Source organism: Arachis hypogaea, chromosome 2 (genome assembly GCF_003086295.3).
Source record: "Arachis hypogaea cultivar Tifrunner chromosome 2, arahy.Tifrunner.gnm2.J5K5, whole genome shotgun sequence".
Taxonomy (NCBI): domain Eukaryota; kingdom Viridiplantae; phylum Streptophyta; class Magnoliopsida; order Fabales; family Fabaceae; genus Arachis; species Arachis hypogaea.
In genome coordinates this window covers 55,827,727-55,847,525 of record NC_092037.1, presented here as the reverse complement: position 1 = coordinate 55,847,525, position 19,799 = coordinate 55,827,727, and the positions used below count along the sequence as shown (strand labels likewise).

General features: G+C 41.1%; 1 non-coding gene across 1 annotated transcript; it reads left to right on the top strand.

Moving 5' to 3' along the window:
- The first annotated feature begins 19,464 nt into the window (after positions 1 to 19,464).
- Positions 19,465 to 19,568, top strand: LOC112763922 (small nucleolar RNA R71). The gene has a single exon (XR_003182959.1). It is a non-coding gene; the product is annotated as a small nucleolar RNA R71 (small nucleolar RNA).
- The last annotated feature ends 231 nt before the right edge of the window (positions 19,569 to 19,799 follow it).

Genomic DNA, 19,799 nt, shown 5'->3' with positions numbered 1-19,799 from the left:
TCGGAATACCACAGACAAGGTTTAGACTTTCCGGATTCTCATGAGTGCCGCCATCAATCCGGCTTATACCACGAAGATTCTGAGTAGTGAATCCAAGAGATACTCATTCAATCTAATGTAGAACGGAGGTGGTTGTCAGGCACACGTTCCTGGATTGAGAAAGGTGATGAGTGTCACGGATCATCACCTCTTCCATAATTAAGCGCGAATGAACATCTTAGATAAGAACAAGCGTGTTTGAATGGAAAACAAAGGAATTGTATTAAATCATCGAGACGCTGCAGAGCTCCTCACCCCCAACAATGGAGTTTAGAGACTCATGCCGTCAAAAAGTATGTAATTCAGATCTGAAAATGTCATGAGGTACAAGATAAGTCTCTAAAAGTTGTTTAAATAGTAAACTAGTAACCTAGGTTTACAGAAAATGAGTAAACTAAGATAATTGGTGCAGAAATCCACTTCTGGGGCCCACTTGGTGTGTGCTGGGGCTGGGACTAGAGCTATCCACGAGTTGAGGCCTTTCTTGGAGTTGAACTCCAAGTTATAACGTGTTTTGGGCGTTCAACTCCGGATCATCACGTTTTTCTGGCGTTTAACTCCAGACAGCAGCATGTACTTGGTGTTCAACGCCAAGTTACGTCGTCTATCTTCGTGCAAAGTATGGACTATTATATATTTCTGGAAAGCCCTGGATGTCTACTTTCCAACGCCGTTGAGAGAGCGCCAATTGGACTCCTGTAGCTCCAGAAAATCCATTTCGAGTGCAGGGAGGTCAGGATCCAACAGCATCAGCAGTCCTTTTTCAGCCTAACTCAGATTTTTGCTCAGCTCCCTCAATTTCAGCCAGAAAATACCTGAAATCACAGAAAAACACACAAACTCATAGTAAAGTCCAGAAATATGATTTTTGCCTAAAAACTAATATTATTCTACTAAAAACCAATTAAAACATGCTAAAATCTACATGAAATTACCCCCAAAAAGCGTATAAAATATCCGCTCATCACAACACCAAACTTAAACTGTTGCTTGTCCTCAAGCAACTAGATAAATAAAATAGGATGAAAAGTAATTAAGAAACAATAATATCTTCGAGTTTCAAGTGAAGCTCAGATTCTAATTAGATGAGCGGGACTAGTAGCTTTTTGCTTCTGAACAGTTTTGGCATCTCACTTTATCCTTTGAAATTCAGAATGGTTGGCATCCATAGGAACTCAGAATTCAGATAGTATTATTGATTCTCCTAGTTTAGTATGTTGATTCTTGAACACAGCTACTTTATGAGTCTTGGCCGTGGCCCTAAGCACTTTGTTTTCCAGTATTACCATCGGATACATAAATGCCACAGACACATAATTGGGTGAACCTTTTCAGATTGTGACTCAGTTTTGCTAAAGTCCCCAATTAGAGGTGTCCAGAGTTCTTAAGCACACTCTTTTTGCTTTGGATCACGACTTTAACCACTCAGTCTCAAGCTTTTCACTTGGACCTGCATGCCACAAGCACATGGTTAGGGACAGCTTGATTTAGCCGCTTAGGCCTGGATTTATTTCCTTGGGCCCTCCTATCCATTGATGCTCAAAGCCTTGGATCCTTTTTACCCCTGCCTTTTGGTTTTAAGGGCTATTGGCTTTTTCTGCTTGCTTTTTCTTTTTCTTTCTATTTTATTCCTTTTTTTTCGCACAAGCTTTTGCTTTTTCATTGCTTTTTCTTGCTTCAAGAATCACTTTCATGATTTTTCAGATCATCAATAACATTTCTCTAGTTCATCATTCTTTCAGGAGCCAACAATTTTAACATTCATAAAATTCAATATAAAAAATATGCACTGTTCAAGCATTCATTCAGAAGACAAAAAGTATTGCCACCACATATAATTAATTAGAATTTTTCTTATTAAGAACTTCGAAAAAAAATATTGCCTCTTTATTCTAAAAATCTACTATTTTATTCATGTTTGATGATGATGAGAAAAATAAATTATAACTTAATTGGAATTAAAATCAAAGTAGAGATACTAATTACTACTACTAATATATAACTTCTAAGGTAAATTTCTAATAAGAACAGTTATCACAGAGTTAAGGCAAAGATTAGAACTCAACGACCTGTATTTTGGGAAGTGGATGTTCCTCTAGTCTGTGGGGTGCCTTCAAGAATTAATTTCTGACGCTTCAGCTCCCTTAAGTTCACATCCTTGCTCTTCCTGTTCCCTTAGGTGCCATGATCTTAATGAGTTTTAGCTCAGTGATCATGGCAAATCACACCAAACTTAGAGGTTTGCTTGTCCTCAAGCAAAAGAAAAGAAAGGAGAGGAATAGAAGGAGAGGCAGTTTCGAAAAAAAAAAAAGATAAGATGAGTTGAGAAAGATATGAGAAGAAATTAAAAAGATTTGAAAAAGAATTGGATTGGAAAAAGATTTGTGTTTATGAATTAAGATACATTTGATATTTTTGAAAAAGGGATTTTAGAAATTAGGGTTTTTAGAAATTAGGATTAAAATTTTTTGGAATTTGAAGGATGATATTTTGAAACATGTTTATGCAAGAAATCATGAATTGAAACATAAAAATTAGAAAATTTGTGAAGAAAAATGAATTTTACCTCCTCCCCACCATCCTGGCGTTAAACGCCCAACTGGTGCATGGTTTGGGCGTTTAACGCCCAATTGTTGCTTCTCCTGGGCGTTCAACGCCCAGCTGATGCTTCTTTCTGGCGTTGAACGCCAGGAAGTCCTTTGTCACTGGGCGTTTTTCTGAACGCCCAGGACGCTGTCAATCTGGCGTTAAACGCCCAGAAGGTGCTTCTTTCTGGCGTTCAACGCCCAGAAGATGCTCCTTTCTGGCGTTTAACGCCCAGATGGCTACCCTTACTGGCGTTGAACGCCCAGTGGGTGCTTCTTTTGGGCGTTCAATGCCCAAAATGTTTCTTACTGGCTTTTTCACGCCAGTGAGCTTCCAAATTTTCCTGTAACTCTGTGAATTCAATCAATTGCTATTTTTACCCTTTGAAGATACTTGGACTCAAACCTGTAAAAAAAGGAAATTTATTTAATTAGTAAATAAACTTTGTAAATGGTTGGGTTGCCTCCCAACAAGCGCTTCTTTATTGTCTTTAGCTGGACTACCACTGAGCTCTAATCAAGTCTCAGTTTTGAGCATTCTTACTCGAAGTTACTTTCAAGATAATGTTTAATTCTCTGTCCATTAACAATGAACTTTTTGTTAAAGTCATTATCCTGAAGCTCTACGTATCCATATGGTGATACACTTGTAATTACATATGGACCTCTCCACCGGGATTTTAATTTCCCAGGGAATAATTTGAGCCTAGAATTAAATAGCAGAACTTTCTGCCCCGGCTCAAAGACTCTGGATGACAATTTCTTTTCATGCCATCTTTTCGCTTTCTCCTTGTAAATTTTTGCATTCTCGAAAGCATTGAGTCTAAATTCCTTTAGCTCATTTAACTGGAGCAATCGTCTTTCTCCAGCTAACTTGGCATTAAGGTTTAGGAATCTGGTTGCCCAGTAGGCCTTGTGTTCCAGTTCCACTGGCAAGTGACATGCCTTTCCATACACAAGCTGGTATGGAGAGGTCCCTATGGGGGTCTTGAATGCTGTTCTGTATGCCCACAGAACATCATCCAAGCTTCTTGCCCAATCCTTTCTACGGTTAATTACAGTCCGTTCCAGGATTCTTTTAAGTTCTCTATTTGAGACTTCAGCTTGCCCATTAGTTTGTGGGTGATATGGAGTAGCTACCCTGTGGCTAACTCCATAACGTACCAGAGCAGAGTAAAGCTGTTTATTGCAGAAATGACTGCCCCCATCACTGATTAATACTCTAGGGGTACCAAATCTGCTGAAGATGTGTTTCTGGAGGAATTTTAACACTGTTTTAGTGTCATTAGTGGGTGTTGCAATAGCCTCCACCCATTTGGATACATAATCCACTGCCACCAGAATATAAGTGTTTGAGTATGATGGTGGGAAAGGTCCCATGAAGTCAATACCCCATACATCAAACAACTCAATCTCCAATATCCCTTGTTGAGGCATGGCATAACTGTGAGGTAGGTTGCCTGATCTTTGGCAACTGTCACAATTAAGCACAAATGCTCGGGAATCTTTATAGAGAGTGGGCCAGTAGAAGCCACTTTGGAGGACTCTTGTGGCTGTTCGCTCACTTCCAAAATGTCCTCCATACTGTGATCCATGGCAGTGCCATAAAATCTTTTGAGCTTCTTCCTTAGGCACACATCTACGGATTACTCCGTCTGCGCATCTCTTAAAGAGATATGGTTCATCCCAAAGATAGTACTTTACATCTGTGATTAATTTCTTTGATTGCACCCTACTATACTCTTTGGGTATGAATCTCACTGCCTTGTAGTTTGCAATGTCTGCAAACCATGGCACTTCCTGGATGGCGAAGAGTTGCTCATCCGGAAAAGTTTCAGAGATCTCAGTGAGAGGGAGGGACGCCCCTTCTACTGGTTCTATTCGGGACAGGTGATTGGTGCGCGAAATTGTGAACAATACTTTTTCACAACTCTCATAATCCCCGGTCATGAACCCCAAAAACTTGGTAGTTCAGTACCATGGCATTACACAACTTCGCACAACTAACCAGCAAGTGCACTGGGTCGTCCAAGTAATAAACCTTACGCGAGTAAGGGTCGATCCCACGGAGATTGTTAGTATTGAAGCAAGCTATGGTCATCTTGTAAATCTTAGTCAGGAAAACTCAAATGGTAATGGTGATGAACGAAAATAACACAAAGGTAAAGATAGAGATACTTATGTAATTCATTAGTAGGAACTTCAGATAAGCGCATGAAGATGCCTTCCCTTCCGTCTCTCTGCTTTCCTACTGTCTTCATCCAATCCTTCTTACTCCTTTCCATGGCAAGCTTAAGCAAGGGTTTCACCGTTGTCAGTGGCTACCTCCCATCCTCTCAGTGAAAGCGATTGCATATGCTCTGTCACAGCATAGCGGAATTCATCTGTCGGTTCTCAATCAGGCCGGAATAGAATCCAGTGATTCTTTTGCGTCTGTCACTAACGCCCCGCCCTCAGGAGTTTGAAGCACGTCACAGTCATTCAGTCATTGAATCCTACTCAGAATACCACAGACAAGGTTAGACCTTCCGGATTCTCTTGAATGCCGCCATCAGTTCTCGCCTATACCACGAAGACTCTGATCTCACGGAATGGTTGGCTCGTTTGTCAGACGAGCACTCGGTTGTCAGGCGATCAACCATGCATCGTGCAATCAGGAATCCAAGAGATATTCACTAGAGCCTTGATCGCTTGTAGAACAAGAGTGGTTGTCAGTCACCTTGTTCATGGGTGAGAATGATGATGAGTGTCACGGATCATCACATTCATCAAGTTGAAGAACAAGTGATATCTTGGATAAAGAACAAGCGGAATTGAATGGAAGAACAATAGTAATTGCATTAATACTCGAGGTACAGCAGAGCTCCACACCTTAATCTATGGTGTGTAGAAACTCCACCGTTGAAAATACATAAGAACAAGGTCTAGGCATGGCCGAATGGCCAGCCTCCAAAGTGATCAAAAGATCTAAAGAAAAAGGTTCCAAAGATCAAAAGATTCCAAGATACAATAGTAAAAGGTCCTACTTATAGAAAACTAGTAGCCTAAGGTGTACAGAAATGAGTAAATGACATAAAAATCCACTTCCGGGCCCACTAGGTGTGTGCTTGGGCTGAGCAATGAAGCTTTTTCGTGCAGAGACTCTTCTTGGAGTTAAACGCCAGCTTTTATGCCAGTTTGGGCGTTTAACTCCCATTTGGGTGCCAGTTCCGGCGTTTAACGCTGGGATTTCTGAGGGTGACTTTGTACGCCGGTTTGGGCCATCAAATCTTGGGCAAAGTATGGACTATCATATATTGCTGGAAAGCCCAGGATGTCTACTTTCCAACGCCGTTGAGAGCGCGCCAATTGGGCTTCTGTAGCTCTAGAAAATCCACTTCGCGTGCAGGGAGGTCAGAATCCAACAGCATCTGCAGTCCTTTTTGGTCTCAGAATCAGATTTTTGCTCAGGTCCCTCAATTTCAGCCAGAAAATACCTGAAATCACAGAAAAACACACAAACTCATAGTAAAGTCCAGAAAAGTGAATTTTAACTAAAAACGAATAAAAATATACTAAAAACTAACTATATCATACCAAAAACATACTAAAAACAATGCCAAAAAGCATACAAATTATCCGCTCATCACAACACCAAACTTAAATTGTTGCTTGTCCTCAAGCAACTGAAAATCAAATAAGATAAAAAGAAGAGAATATGCAATGAATCTCAAAAACATCTGTGAAGATCAGTATTAATTAGATGAGCGGGGCTTTTAGCTTTTTGCCTCTGAATAGTTTTGGCATCTCACTCTATCCTTTGAAATTCAGAATGGTTGGCTTCTTTAGGAACTTAGAATCCAGATAGTGTTAATGATTCTCCTAGTAAAGTATGATGATTCTTGAACAAAGCTTACTTATTGAGTCTTGGCTGTGGCCCAAAGCACTCTGTCTTCCAGTATTACCACCGGATACATACATGCCACAGACACATAATTGGGTGAACCTTTTCAGATTGTGACTCAGCTTTGCTAAAGTCCCCAATTAGAGGTGTCTAGGGTTCATAAGCACACTCTTATTTGCCTTGGATCACAACTCTTATTTCTCTATTTTTTTTGTTTTCTTTTCTCTTTTTTTTTTTCGATTTTTTTCGATTTTTTTTTGAATGCTTTTTTTCTTGCTTCAAGAATCATTTTAATGATTTTTCAGATTCTCAATAACATGTCTCCTTTTTCATCATTCTTTCAAGAGCCAACATTCATGAACCACAAATTCAAGATACATATGCACTGTTTAAGCATACATTCAGAGAACAAAAATATTGCCACCACATCAAAATAATTAAACTGTTATAAAATTCAAAATTCATGCAATTCTTTTTCTTTTTCAATTAAGCACATTTTTATTCAAGAAAGGTGATGGATTCATAGGATATTCATAACCTTAAGGCATAGACACTAAGACACTAATGATCACAAGACACAAACATGGATAAACATAAGCATAAAATTCGAAAAACAGAAGAATAAAGAACAAGGAAATCAAAGAACGGGTCCACCTTAGTGATGGCGGCTCTTTCTTGCTCTTGAAGATCCTATGGAGTGCTTGAGCTTCTCAATGTCTCTTCCTTGTCTTTGTTGCTCCTCCCTCATGATTCTTTGATCTTCTCTAATCTCATGAAGGATGATGGAGTGTTCTTGATGCTCCACCCTTAGTTGTCCCATGTTGGAACTCAACTCTCCTAGGGAGGTATTTAATTGCTCCCAATAGTTTTGTGGAGGAAAGTGCATCCCTTGAGGAATCTCAGGGATCTCATGATGAGTGGGATCTCTTGTGTGCTCCATCCTTTTCTTAGTGATGGGCTTGTCCTCCTCAATGGGGGTGTCTCCCTCTATGTCAACTCCAACTGAATAACAGAGGTGACAAATGAGATGAGGAAAGGCTAACCTTGCCAAGGTAGAGGACTTGTCCGCCACCTTATAGAGTTCTTGGGCTATAACCTCATGAACCTCTATTTCTTCTCCAATCATGATGCTATGGATCATGATAGCCCGGTCTATGGTAACTTCAGACCGGTTGCTAGTGGGAATGATTGAGCGTTGTGTGAACTCTAACCATCCTCTAGCCACGGGCTTGAGGTCATGCCTTCTTAGTTGAACCGGCTTTCCTCTTGAATCTCTCTTCCATTGGGCGCCCTCTTCACATATGACTGTGAGGACTTGGTCCAACCTTTGATCAAGGTTGACCCTTCTAGTGTAAGGATGTTCATCTCCTTGCATTATAGGCAAGTTGAACGCCACCCTCACACTCTCCGGACTAAAATCCAAGTATTTCCCCCGAACCATAGTAAGATAATTCTTGGGATTCGGGTTCACACTTTGGTCATGGTTCTTGGTGATCCATGCATTGGCATAGAACTCTTGAACCATCAAGATTCCGACTTGTTGAATGGGGTTGGTGAGAACTTCCCAACCTCTTCTTCGGATCTCATGTCGGATCTCCGGATATTCACTCTTTTTGAGTGAAAAAGGGACCTCGGGGATCACCTTCTTCAAGGCCACAACTTCATAGAAATGGTCTTGATGCACCCTTGAGATGAATCTCTCCATCTCCCATGACTCGGAGGTGGAAGCTTTTGCCTTCCCTTTCCTCTTTCTAGAGGTTTCTCCGGCCTTAGATGCCATAAATGGTTATGGAAAAACTAAAAGCAATGCTTTTACCACACCAAACTTAAAATGTTTGCTCGTCCTCGAGCAAAAGAAGAAAGAAGAGAGTAGAAGAAGAAGAAATGAGGAGAAAGGGAATGGCTATGTGTTCGGCCAAAAGGGGGAAGAAGTAGTGTTTAAGGTGTGTGAAAATGAAGGAGTGAAGGAGGGTTTATATAGGAGAGGGGGACAGAGAGGTTCGACCATTTGAGGGTGGGATTGGGTGGGAAAGTGGTTTGAATTTGAATGGTGAGGTAGGTGGGGTTTTATGAAGGATGGATGTGAGTGGTGAAGAGAAAGATGGGATTTGATAGGTGAGGGGTTTTTGGGGAAGAGGTGTTGAGGTGATTGGTGAAGAAGAGAGAGAGTGGTAGGGTAGGTGGGGATCCTGTGGGGTCCACAGATCCTGAGGTGTCAAGGAAAAGTCATCCCTGCACCAAATGGCACTCAAAAACACATTTTGAGCCATTTCTGGCGTTAAACGCCGGGCTGGTGCCCATTTCTGGCGTTTAACGCCAGCATCTTGCCCCTTTCTGGCATTTAACGCCAGTCTGGTGCCCCTTTCTGGCGTTAAACGCCCAGAATGGTGCCAGACTGGGCGTTAAACGCCCAACTGCTAGCCTCACTGGCGTTTAAACGCCAGTGAGTTCTTCCTCCAGGGTGTGCTGTTTTTCTTCCTGTTTTTCATTCTGTTTTTGCTTTTTTCATTGTTTTTGTGACTTCTTATGATCATCAACCTACAAAAAAGATAAAATAACAAAAGGAAATAGTTAATTATAAAACATTGGGTTGCCTCCTAACAAGCGCTTCTTTATTGTCACTAGCTTGACAGAGGACTCTCATGGAGCCTCAGAAATGCTCAGAACCATGTTGGAACCTCCCAACACCAAACTTAGAGTTTGAATGTGGGGGTTCAACACCAAACTTAGAGTTTGGCTGTGGCCTCCCAACACCAAACTTAGAGTTTGACTGTGGGGGCTCTATTTGGCTCTGTTTGGAGAGAAGCTCTTCATGCTTCCTCTCCATGATGACAGAGGGATATCCTTGGGCTTTAAACACCAAGGATTCTTCATTCACTTGAATGATCAACTCTCCTCTATCAACATCAATCACAGCCCTTGCAGTGGCTAGGAAGGGTCTGCCAAGGATGATGGACTCATCCATGCTCTTCCCAGTCTCTAGGACTATGAAATCAGTAGGGATGTAATGGTCTTCAACCTTGACCAGAACATCCTCTACAAGTCCATAGGCTTGTTTTCTTGAATTGTCTGCCATCTCTAGTGAGATTTTTGCAGCTTGCACCTCAAAGATCCCTAGCTTCTCCATTACAGAGAGGGGCATGAGGTTTACACTTGACCCTAAGTCACACAAGGCCTTCTTGAAGGTCATGGTGCCTATGGTACAAGGTATAGAAAACTTTCCAGGATCCTGCCTCTTTTGAGGCAGTTTCTGCCTAGACAAGCCATCCAGTTCTTTGGTGAGCAAAGGGGGTTCATCCTCCCAAGTCTCATTTCCAAATAACTTGTCATTTAGCTTCATGATTGCTCCAAGGTATTTAGCAACTTGCTCCTCAGTGACATACTCATCCTCTTCAGAGGAGATACTCATCAGAGCTCATGAATGGCAGAAGTAAGTCCAATGGAATCTCTATGGTCTCATTTTGAGCCTCAGATTCCCATGGTTCCTCATTGGGGAACTCATTGGAGGCCAGTGGACGTCCAGTGAGGTCTTCCTCAGTGGCGTTCACTGCCTCTTCTTCCTCCCAGGATTCGGCCAAGCTGATGGCCTTGCACTCTCCTTTTGGATTTTCTTCTGTATTGCTTGGGAGAGTACTAGGTGGGAGTTCAGTAATTTTCTTGCTCAGCTGTCCCACTTGTCCTTCCAAATTCCTAATGGAGGACCTAGTTTCAGTCATGAAACTTTGAATGGTTTTGATTAGATCAGAGACCATGGTTGCTAAGTCAGAGGTATTCTGCTTAGAACTCTCTGTCTGTTGCTGAGAAGATGATGGAAAAGGCTTGCTATTGCTAAACCTGTTTCTTCCACCATTATTGTTATTGAAACCTTGTAGAGGTTTCTGTTGATCCTTCCATGAAAGATTTGGATGATTCCTCCATGAAGGATTATAGGTGTTTCCATAGGGTTCTCCCATGTAATTCACATCTTCTATTGAAGGGTTCTCAGGATCATAAGCTTCTTCCTCAGATGAAGCTTCCTTAGTACTGCTTGGTGCATTTTGCATTCCAGACAGACTTTGAGAAATCATATTGACCTGTTGAGTCAATATTTTGTTCTGAGCCAATATGGCATTCAGAGTGTCAATCTCAAGAACTCCTTTCTTCTGACTAGTCCCATTGTTCACAGGATTTCTTTCAGAAGTGTACATGAATTGGTTATTTGCAACCATTTCAATCAGTTCTTGAGCTTCAGTAGGCGTCTTCTTCAAATGAAGAGAGCCTCCAGAAGAGCTATCCAAAGACATCTTGGACAGTTCAGAGAGACCATCATAGAAAATACCTATGATGCTCCATTCAGAAAGCATGTCAGAGGGACACTTTCTGATTAATTGTTTGTATCTTTCCCAAGCTTCTTAGAGGGATTCTCCTTCCTTCTGTCTGAAGGTTTGGACTTCCACTCTAAGCTTACTCAATTTTTGAGGTGGAAAGAACTTTGCCAAGAAGGCATTGACTAGCTTTTCCCAAGAGTCCAGGCTTTCTTTAGGTTGAGAGTCCAACCATGTTCTAGCTTTGTCTCTTACAACAAAAGGGAATAGCATCAGTCTGTAGACCTCAGGGTCAACCCCATTAGTCTTGACTGTGTCACAGATTTGCAAGAACTCAGCTAAAAACTGATGAGGATCTTCCAATGGAAGTCCATGGAACTTGCAATTCTGTTGCATTAGAGAAACTAATTGAGGCTTAAGCTCAAAGTTGTTTGCTCCAATGGCAGGGATAGAGATGCTTCTCCCATAGAAGTCGGGAGTAGGTGCAGTAAAGTCACCCAGCACCTTCCTTGCATTGTTGGCATTGTTGTTGTTTTCGGCTGCCATGAGTTCTTCTTCCTTGAAGAATTCGTTCAGGTGCTCTAAAGAGAGTTGTGCTTTGGCTTCTCTTAGCTTTCTCTTCAAGGTTCTTTCAGGTTCAGGATCAGCCTCAACAAGAATGCCTTTGTCTTTGCTTCTGCTCATAAGAAAGAGAAGAGAACAAGAAATGTGGAATCCTCTATGTCACAGTATAGAGATTCCTTAGGTGTCAGAGGAAAAGAAGAGTAGAAGACAGAAGTAGAAAATTCGAACTTATCAGAGAAGATGGAGTTCGAATTTTGCATTAAGGATAGCGTTAGTCCATAAATAGAAGGATGTGAGAAGGAGGGAAGTGATTTTCGAAAATTAAGTAGGAAATTTGAAAACATTTTTGAAAAACATTACTTAATTTTCGAAAATGAAAAGGGAAAAGAAATCAATTGATTTTTGAAAAAGATTTTGAAATTAGAAATCAAAAAGATTTGATTGAAACTATTTTGGAAAAGATGTGGTTAAGAAGATATGATTGTTTTAAAAAATTGTGATTGAGAAGATATGATTTGAAAAACATTTTAAAAAGATTTGATTTGAAAATTAAAAACTTGACTAACAAGAAAAGATATGATTCAAACATAAACCTTTCTCAACAGAAAAGGTAACGTACTTGAAATGTTGAATCAAATCATTAATTGATAGTAAGTATAAAAAAAAATGGAAAGAAATTGGTTTTGAAGAAGATTTGATTGGAAAATTGATTTGAAAAAGATTTGATTTTGAAAAGATTTTGAAAACTAAAAAAAATTTGATTTGAAAACAAAATCTTCCCTTCTAGCCATCCTGGCGTTAAACGCCCAGAATGGTATCCATTCTGGCGTTTAACGCCCAAAATGCTACCCTTTTGGGCGTTAAACGCCCAACCAGGTACCCTGGCTGGCGTTTAAACACCAGTCTGTCCTTCTTCACTGGGCGTTTTGAACGCCCAGCTTTTTCTGTGCAATTCTCTGCTGTATGTTCTGAATCTTCAATTCTCTGTATTATTGACTTGAAAAGACACAAATTAGAAATATTTTTGGATTTTTAATAGTAGGGAAAAATCAAAATGCAACAAGAATCAAATAACAATGCATGCAAGACACCAAACTTAGCAGTTTGTATACTACTGACACTAACAGATGAAATGCATATGAGACACTCAAGTCAATAGAATTCAAAGATCAGAGCACGAAATCATCAAGAATTACTTGAAGATTCTTAAGACACATGCATGAATGCAATAAGACAGAAACATGCAATTGACACCAAACTTAACATGAGACACTAGACTCAAACAAGAATTATTTTTGGATTTTATGATTTTTTTGAATTTTTTTGTGTTTTTTTTCGAAAATTAAGTGGAAAAAGATATCAAAATTCTTAATGAGAATTCCAGGAATCAGTGCAATGCTAGTCTAAGACTCCGGTCCAGGAATTAGACATGGCTTCACAGCCAGCCAAGCTTTCAAAGAAAGCTTCGGTCCAAAACACTAGACATGGCCAGAGGCCAGCCAAGCCTTAGCAGATCACTGCTCCAAGAGCAAGATTGATAGAAATCAACAAGCTCCTGTGGTGATAAGTTGAAACCTCGGTCCAATGAGATTAGACATGGCTTCTCAGCCAGCCAGATTTCAACAAATCATCATGAAACTCTAGAATTCATCTTCAAGAATTTCGAAAAAAATAAATACCTAATCTAAGCAACAAGATGAACCGTCAGTTGTCCAAACTTGAACAATCCCTGGCAATAACGCCAAAAATTTGGTGTTGTTGCCGGATCTTGGCACTGATGTTACCAAAAGCTTGCTCAAAACTTGAACAATCCCCGGCAACGGCGCCAAAAACTTGGTGCGCGAAATTGTGAACTATACTTTTTCACAACTCTCATAATCCCCGGTCATGAACCCCAAAAACTTGGTAGTTCAGTACCATGGCATTACACAACTTCACACAACTAACCAGCAAGTGCACTGGGTCGTCCAAGTAATAAACCTTACGCGAGTAAGGGTCGATCCCACGGAGATTGTTAGTATTGAAGCAAGCTATGGTCATCTTGTAAATCTTAGTCAGGCAAACTCAAATGGTAATGGTGATGAACGAAAATAACATAAAGGTAAAGATAGAGATACTTATGTAATTCATTGGTAGGAACTTCAGATAAGCGCATGAAGATGCCTTCCCTTCCGTCTCTCTGCTTTCCTACTGTCTTCATCCAATCCTTCTTACTCCTTTCCATGGCAAGCTTAAGCAAGGGTTTCACCGTTGTCAGTGGCTACCTCCCATCCTCTCAGTGAAAGCGATTGCATATGCTCTGTCACAGCATAGCGGAATTCATCTGTCGGTTCTCAATCAGGCCGGAATAGAATCCAGTGATTCTTTTGCGTCTGTCACTAACGCCCCGCCCTCAGGAGTTTGAAGCACGTCACAGTCATTCAGTCATTGAATCCTACTCAGAATACCACAGACAAGGTTAGACCTTCCAGATTCTCTTGAATGCGCCATCAGTTCTCGCCTATACCGTCTACCACGAAGAATTCCGATTAAAGAATCCAAGAGATATTCACTAGAGCCTTGATCGCTTGTAGAACAAGAGTGGTTGTCAGTCACCTTGTTCATGGGTGAGAATGATGATGAGTGTCACGAATCATCACATTCATCAAGTTGAAGAACAAGTGATATCTTGGATAAAGAACAAGCGGAATTGAATGGAAGAACAATAGTAATTGCATTAATACTCGAGGTACAGCAGAGCTCCACACCTTAATCTATGGTGTGTAGAAACTCCACCGTTGAAAATACATAAGAAAGGTCTAGGCATGGCCGAATGGCCAGCCTCCCAATGATCAAGATCTAAAGAAAAGTCCAAAGATCAAAGATTCCAAGATACAATAGTAAAGGTCCTACTTATAGAAAACTAGTAGCCTAAGGTGTACAGAAATGAGTAAATGACATAAAAATCCACTTCCGGGCCCACTAGGTGTGTGTTGGACTGAGCAATGGAGCTTTTTCGTGCAGAGACTCTTCTTGGAGTTAAACGCCAGCTTTATGCCAGTTTGGGCGTTTAACTCCCATTTGGTGCCAGTTCCGGCGTTTAACGCTGGGATTTCTGAGGGTGACTTTGTACGCCGGTTTGGGCCATAAATCTTGGGCAAAGTATGGACTATCATATATTGCTGGGAAAGCCCAGGATGTCTACTTTCCAAGCCGTTAGAGCGCGCCAATTGGGCTTCTGTAGCTCCAGAAAATCCACTTCGAGTGCAGGGAGGTCAGAATCCAACAGCATCTGCAGTCCTTTTTGTCTCAGAATCAGATTTTTGCTCAGGTCCCTCAATTTCAGCCAGAAAATACCTGAAATCACAGAAAAACACACAAACTCATAGTAAAGTCCAGAAAAGTGAATTTTAACTAAAAACTAATAAAAATATACTAAAAACTAACTATATCATACCAAAAACATACTAAAAACAATGCCAAAAAGTATACAAATTATCCGCTCATCACAACACCAAACTTAAATTGTTGCTTGCCCTCAAGCAACTGAAAATCAAATAAGATAAAAAGAAGAGAATATGCAATGAATCTCAAAAACATCTGTGAAGATCAGTATTAATTAGATGAGCGGGGCTTTAAGCTTTTTGCCTCTGAATAGGTTTGGCATCTCACTCTATCCTTTGAAATTCAGAATGGTTGGCTTCTTTAGGAACTTAGAATCCAGATAGTGTTAATGATTCTCCTAGTAAAGTATGATGATTCTTGAACAAAGCTTACTTATTGAGTCTTGGCTGTGGCCCAAAGCACTCTGTCTTCCAGTATTACCACCGGATACATACATGCCACAGACACATAATTGGGTAACCTTTTCAGATTGTGACTCAGCTTTGCTAAAGTCCCCAATTAGAGGTGTCCAGGGTTCTTAAGCACACTCTTATTTGCCTTGGATCACAACTCTTATTTCTTTCTTTTTTCTCTCTCGTTTTTTTCGTTTCTTTTTCTCTTTTTTTTTCGATTTTTTTTTCTTTTTTGAATGCTTTTTTTTTGCTTCAAGAATCATTTTAATGATTTTTCAGATCCTCAATAACATGTCTCCTTTTTCATCATTCTTTCAAGAGCCAACATTCATGAACCACAAATTCAAGATACATATGCACTGTTTAAGCATACATTCAGAGAACAAAAATATTGCCACCACATCAAAATAATTAAACTGTTATAAAATTCAAAATTCATGCAATTCTTTTTCTTTTTCAATTAGCACACTTTTATTCAAAAAGGTGATGGATTCATAGGAATTCATAACTTAAGGCATAGACACTAAGACACTAATGATCACAAGACACAAACATGGATAAACATAAGCATAAAATTCGAAAAACAGAAGAATAAAGAACAAGGAAATCAAAGAACGGGTCCACCTTAGTGATGGCGGCTCTTTCTTGCTCTTGAAGATCCTATGGAGTGCTTGAGCTCCTCAATATCTCTTCCTTGTCTTTGTTGCTCCTCCCTCATGATTCTTTGATCTTCTCTAATCTCATGAAGGATGATGGAGTGTTCTTGATGCTCCACCCTTAGTTGTCCCATGTTGGAACTTAACTCTCCTAGGGAGGTGTTTAATTGCTCCCAATAGTTTTGTGGAGGAAAGTGCATCCCTTGAGGAATCTCAGGGATCTCATGATGAGTGGGGTCTCTTGTGTGCTCCATCCTCTTCTTAGTGATGGGCTTGTCCTCCTCAATGGGGGTGTCTCCCTCTATGTCAACTCCAACTGAATAACAGAGGTGACAAATGAGAAGAGGAAAGGCTAACCTTGCCAAGGTAGAGGACTTGTCCGCCACCTTATAGAGTTCTTGGGCTATAACCTCATGAACCTCTATTTCTTCTCCAATCATGATGCTATGGATCATGATAGCCCGGTCTATGGTAACTTCGGGCCGGTTGCTAGTGGGAATGATTGAGCGTTGTATAAACTCTAACCATCCTCTAGCCACGGGCTTGAGGTCATGCCTTCTCAATTGAACCGGCTTTCCTCTTGAATCTCTCTTCCATTGGGCGCCCTCTTCACATATGACTGTGAGGACTTGGTCCAACCTTTGATCAAAGTTGACCCTTCTAGTGTAAGGATGTTCATCTCCTTGCATCATAGGCAAGTTGAACGCCACTCTCACACTCTCCGGACTAAAATCCAAGTATTTCCCCCGAACCATAGTAAGATAATTCTTGGGATTCGGGTTCACACTTTGGTCATGGTTCTTGGTGATCCATGCATTGGCATAGAACTCTTGAACCATCAAGATTCCGACTTGTTGAATGGGGTTGGTGAGAACTTCCCAACCTCTTCTTCGGATCTCATGTCGAATCTCCGGATATTCACCCTTTTTGAGTGAAAAAGGGACCTTGGGGATCACCTTCTTCAAGGCCACAACTTCATAGAAATGGTCTTGATGCACCTTTGAGATGAATCTCTCCATCTCCCATGACTCGGAGGTGGAAGCTTTTGCCTTCCCTTTCCTCTTTCTAGAGGTTTCTCCGGCCTTAGATGCCATAAATGGTTATGGAAAAACTAAAAGCAATGCTTTTACCACACCAAACTTAAAATGTTTGCTCGTCCTCGAGCAAAAGAAGAAAGAAGAGAGTAGAAGAAGAAGAAATGAGGAGAAAGGGAATGGCTATGTGTTCGGCCAAAAGGGGGAAGAAGTAGTGTTTAAGGTGTGTGAAAATGAAGGAGTGAAGGAGGGTTTATATAGGAGAGGGGGAGAGAGAGGTTCGGCCATTTGAGGGTGGGATTGGGTGGGAAAGTGGTTTGAATTTGAATGGTGAGGTAGGTGGGGTTTTATGAAGGATGGATGTGAGTGGTGAAGAGAAAGATGGGATTTGATAGGTGAGGGGTTTTTGGGGAAGAGGTGTTGAGGTGATTGGTGAAGAAGAGAGAGTGTGGTAGGGTAGGTGGGGATCCTGTGGGGTCCACAGATCCTGAGGTGTCAAGGAAAAGTCATCCCTGCACCAAATGGCACTCAAAAACACGTTTTGAGCCATTTCTGGCGTTAAACGCCAGGCTGGTGCCCATTTCTGGCGTTTAACGCCAGCATCTTGCCCCTTTCTGGCGTTTAACGCCAGTCTGGTGCCCCTTTCTGGCGTTAAACGCCCAGAATGGTGCCAGACTGGGCGTTAAACGCCCACCAGCTAACCTCACTGGCGTTTAAACGCCAGTGGGTGCGTCCTCCAGGGTGTGCTGTTTTTCTTCCTGTTTTTCATTCTGTTTTTGCTTTTTTCATTGTTTTTGTGACTTCTTATGATCATCAACCTACAAAAAAGATAAAATAACAAAAGAAAATAGTTAATTATAAAACATTGGGTTGCCTCCCAACAAGCGCTTCTTTACTGTCATTAGCTTGACAGAGGACTCTCATGGAGCCTCACAGATACTTAGAACCGTGTTGGAACCTCCCAACACCAAACTTAGAGTTTGAATGTGGGGGTTCAACACCAAACTTAGAGTTTGGCTGTGGCCTCCCAACACCAAACTTAGAGTTTGACTATGGGGGCTCTGTTTGGCTCTGTTTGGAGAGAAGCTCTTCATGCTTCCTCTCCATGATGACAGAGGGATATCCTTGGGCTTTAAACACCAAGGATTCTTCATTCACTTGAATGATCAACTCTCCTCTATCAACATCAATCACAGCCCTTGCAGTGGCTAGGAAGGGTCTGCCAAGGATGATGGACTCATCCATGCTCTTCCCAGTCTCTAGGACTATGAAATCAGTAGGAATGTAATGGTCTTCAACCCTTACCAGAACATCCTCTACAAGTCCATAGGCTTGTTTTCTTGAGTTGTCTGCCATCTCTAGTGAGATTTTTGCAGCTTGCACCTCAAAGATCCCTAATTTCTCCATTACAGAGAGGGGCATGAGGTTTACACTTGACCCTAAGTCACACAAGGCCTTCTTGAAGGTCATGGTGCCTATGGTACAAGGTATAGAAAACTTTCCAGGATCCTACCTCTTTTGAGGCAGTTTCTGCCTAGACAAGTCATCCAGTTCTTTGGTGAGCAAAGGGGGTTCATCCTCCCAAGTCTCATTTCCAAATAACTTGTCATTTAGCTTCATGATTGCTCCAAGGTATTTAGCAACTTGCTCCTCAGTGACATACTCATCTTCTTCAGAGGAAGAGTACTCATCAGAGCTCATGAATGGCAGAAGTAAGTCCAATGGAATCTCTATGGTCTCAAGTTGAGCCTCAGATTCCCATGGTTCCTCATTGGGGAACTCATTGGAGGCCAGTGGACGTCCAGTGAGGCCTTCCTCAGTGGCGTTCACTGCCTCTTCTTCCTCCCAGGATTCGGCCAAGTTAATGACCTTGCACTCTCCTTTTGGATTTTCTTCTGTATTGCTTGGAAGAGTACTAGGAGGGAGTTCAGTAATTTTCTTGCTCAGCTGTCCCACTTGTCCTTCCAAATTCCTAATGGAGGACCTAGTTTCAGTCATGAAACTCTAAGTGGTTTTGATTAGATCAGAGACCATTGTTGCTAAGTCAGAGGTATTCTGCTTAGAACTCTCTGTCTGTTGCTGAGAAGATGATGGAAAAGGCTTGCTATTGCCAAACCTGTTTCTTCCACCATTATTGTTATTGAAACCTTGTTGAGGTCTCTGTTGATCCTTCCATGAAAGATTTGGATGATTTCTCCATGAAGGATTATAGGTGTTTCCATAGGGTTCTCCCATGTAATTCACCTCTTCCATTGAAGGATTCTCAGGATCATAAGCTTCTTCCTCAGATGAAGCTTCCTTAGTATTGCTTGGTGCATTTTGCATTCCAGACAGACTTTGAGAAATCATATTGACCTGTTGAGTCAATATTTTATTCTGAGCCAATATGGTATTCAGAGTGTCAATCTCAAAAACTCCTTTCTTCTGACTAGTCCCATTGTTCACAGGATTTCTTTCAGAAGTGTACATGAATTGGTTATTTGCAACCATTTCAATCAGTTCTTGAGCTTCAGTAGGCGTCTTCTTCAAATGAAGAGAGCCTCCAGAAGAGCTATCCAAAGACATCTTGGACAGTTCAGAGAGACCATCATAGAAAATACCTATGATGCTCCATTCAGAAAGCATGCCAGAGGGACACTTTCTGATTAATTGTTTGTATCTTTCCCAAGCTTCATAGAGGAATTCTCCTTCCTTCTGTCTGAAGGTTTGGACTTCCACTCTAAGCTTACTCAATTTTTGAGGTGGAAAGAACTTTGCCAAGAAGGCATTGACTAGCTTTTCCCAAGAGTCCAGGCTTTCTTTAGGTTGAGAGTCCAACCATGTTCTAGCTCTGTCTCTTACAGCAAAAGGGAATAGCATCAGTCTGTAGACCTCAGGGTCAACCCCATTAGTCTTGACTGTGTCACAGATTTGCAAGAACTCAGCTAAAAACTGATGAGGATCTTCCAATGGAAGTCC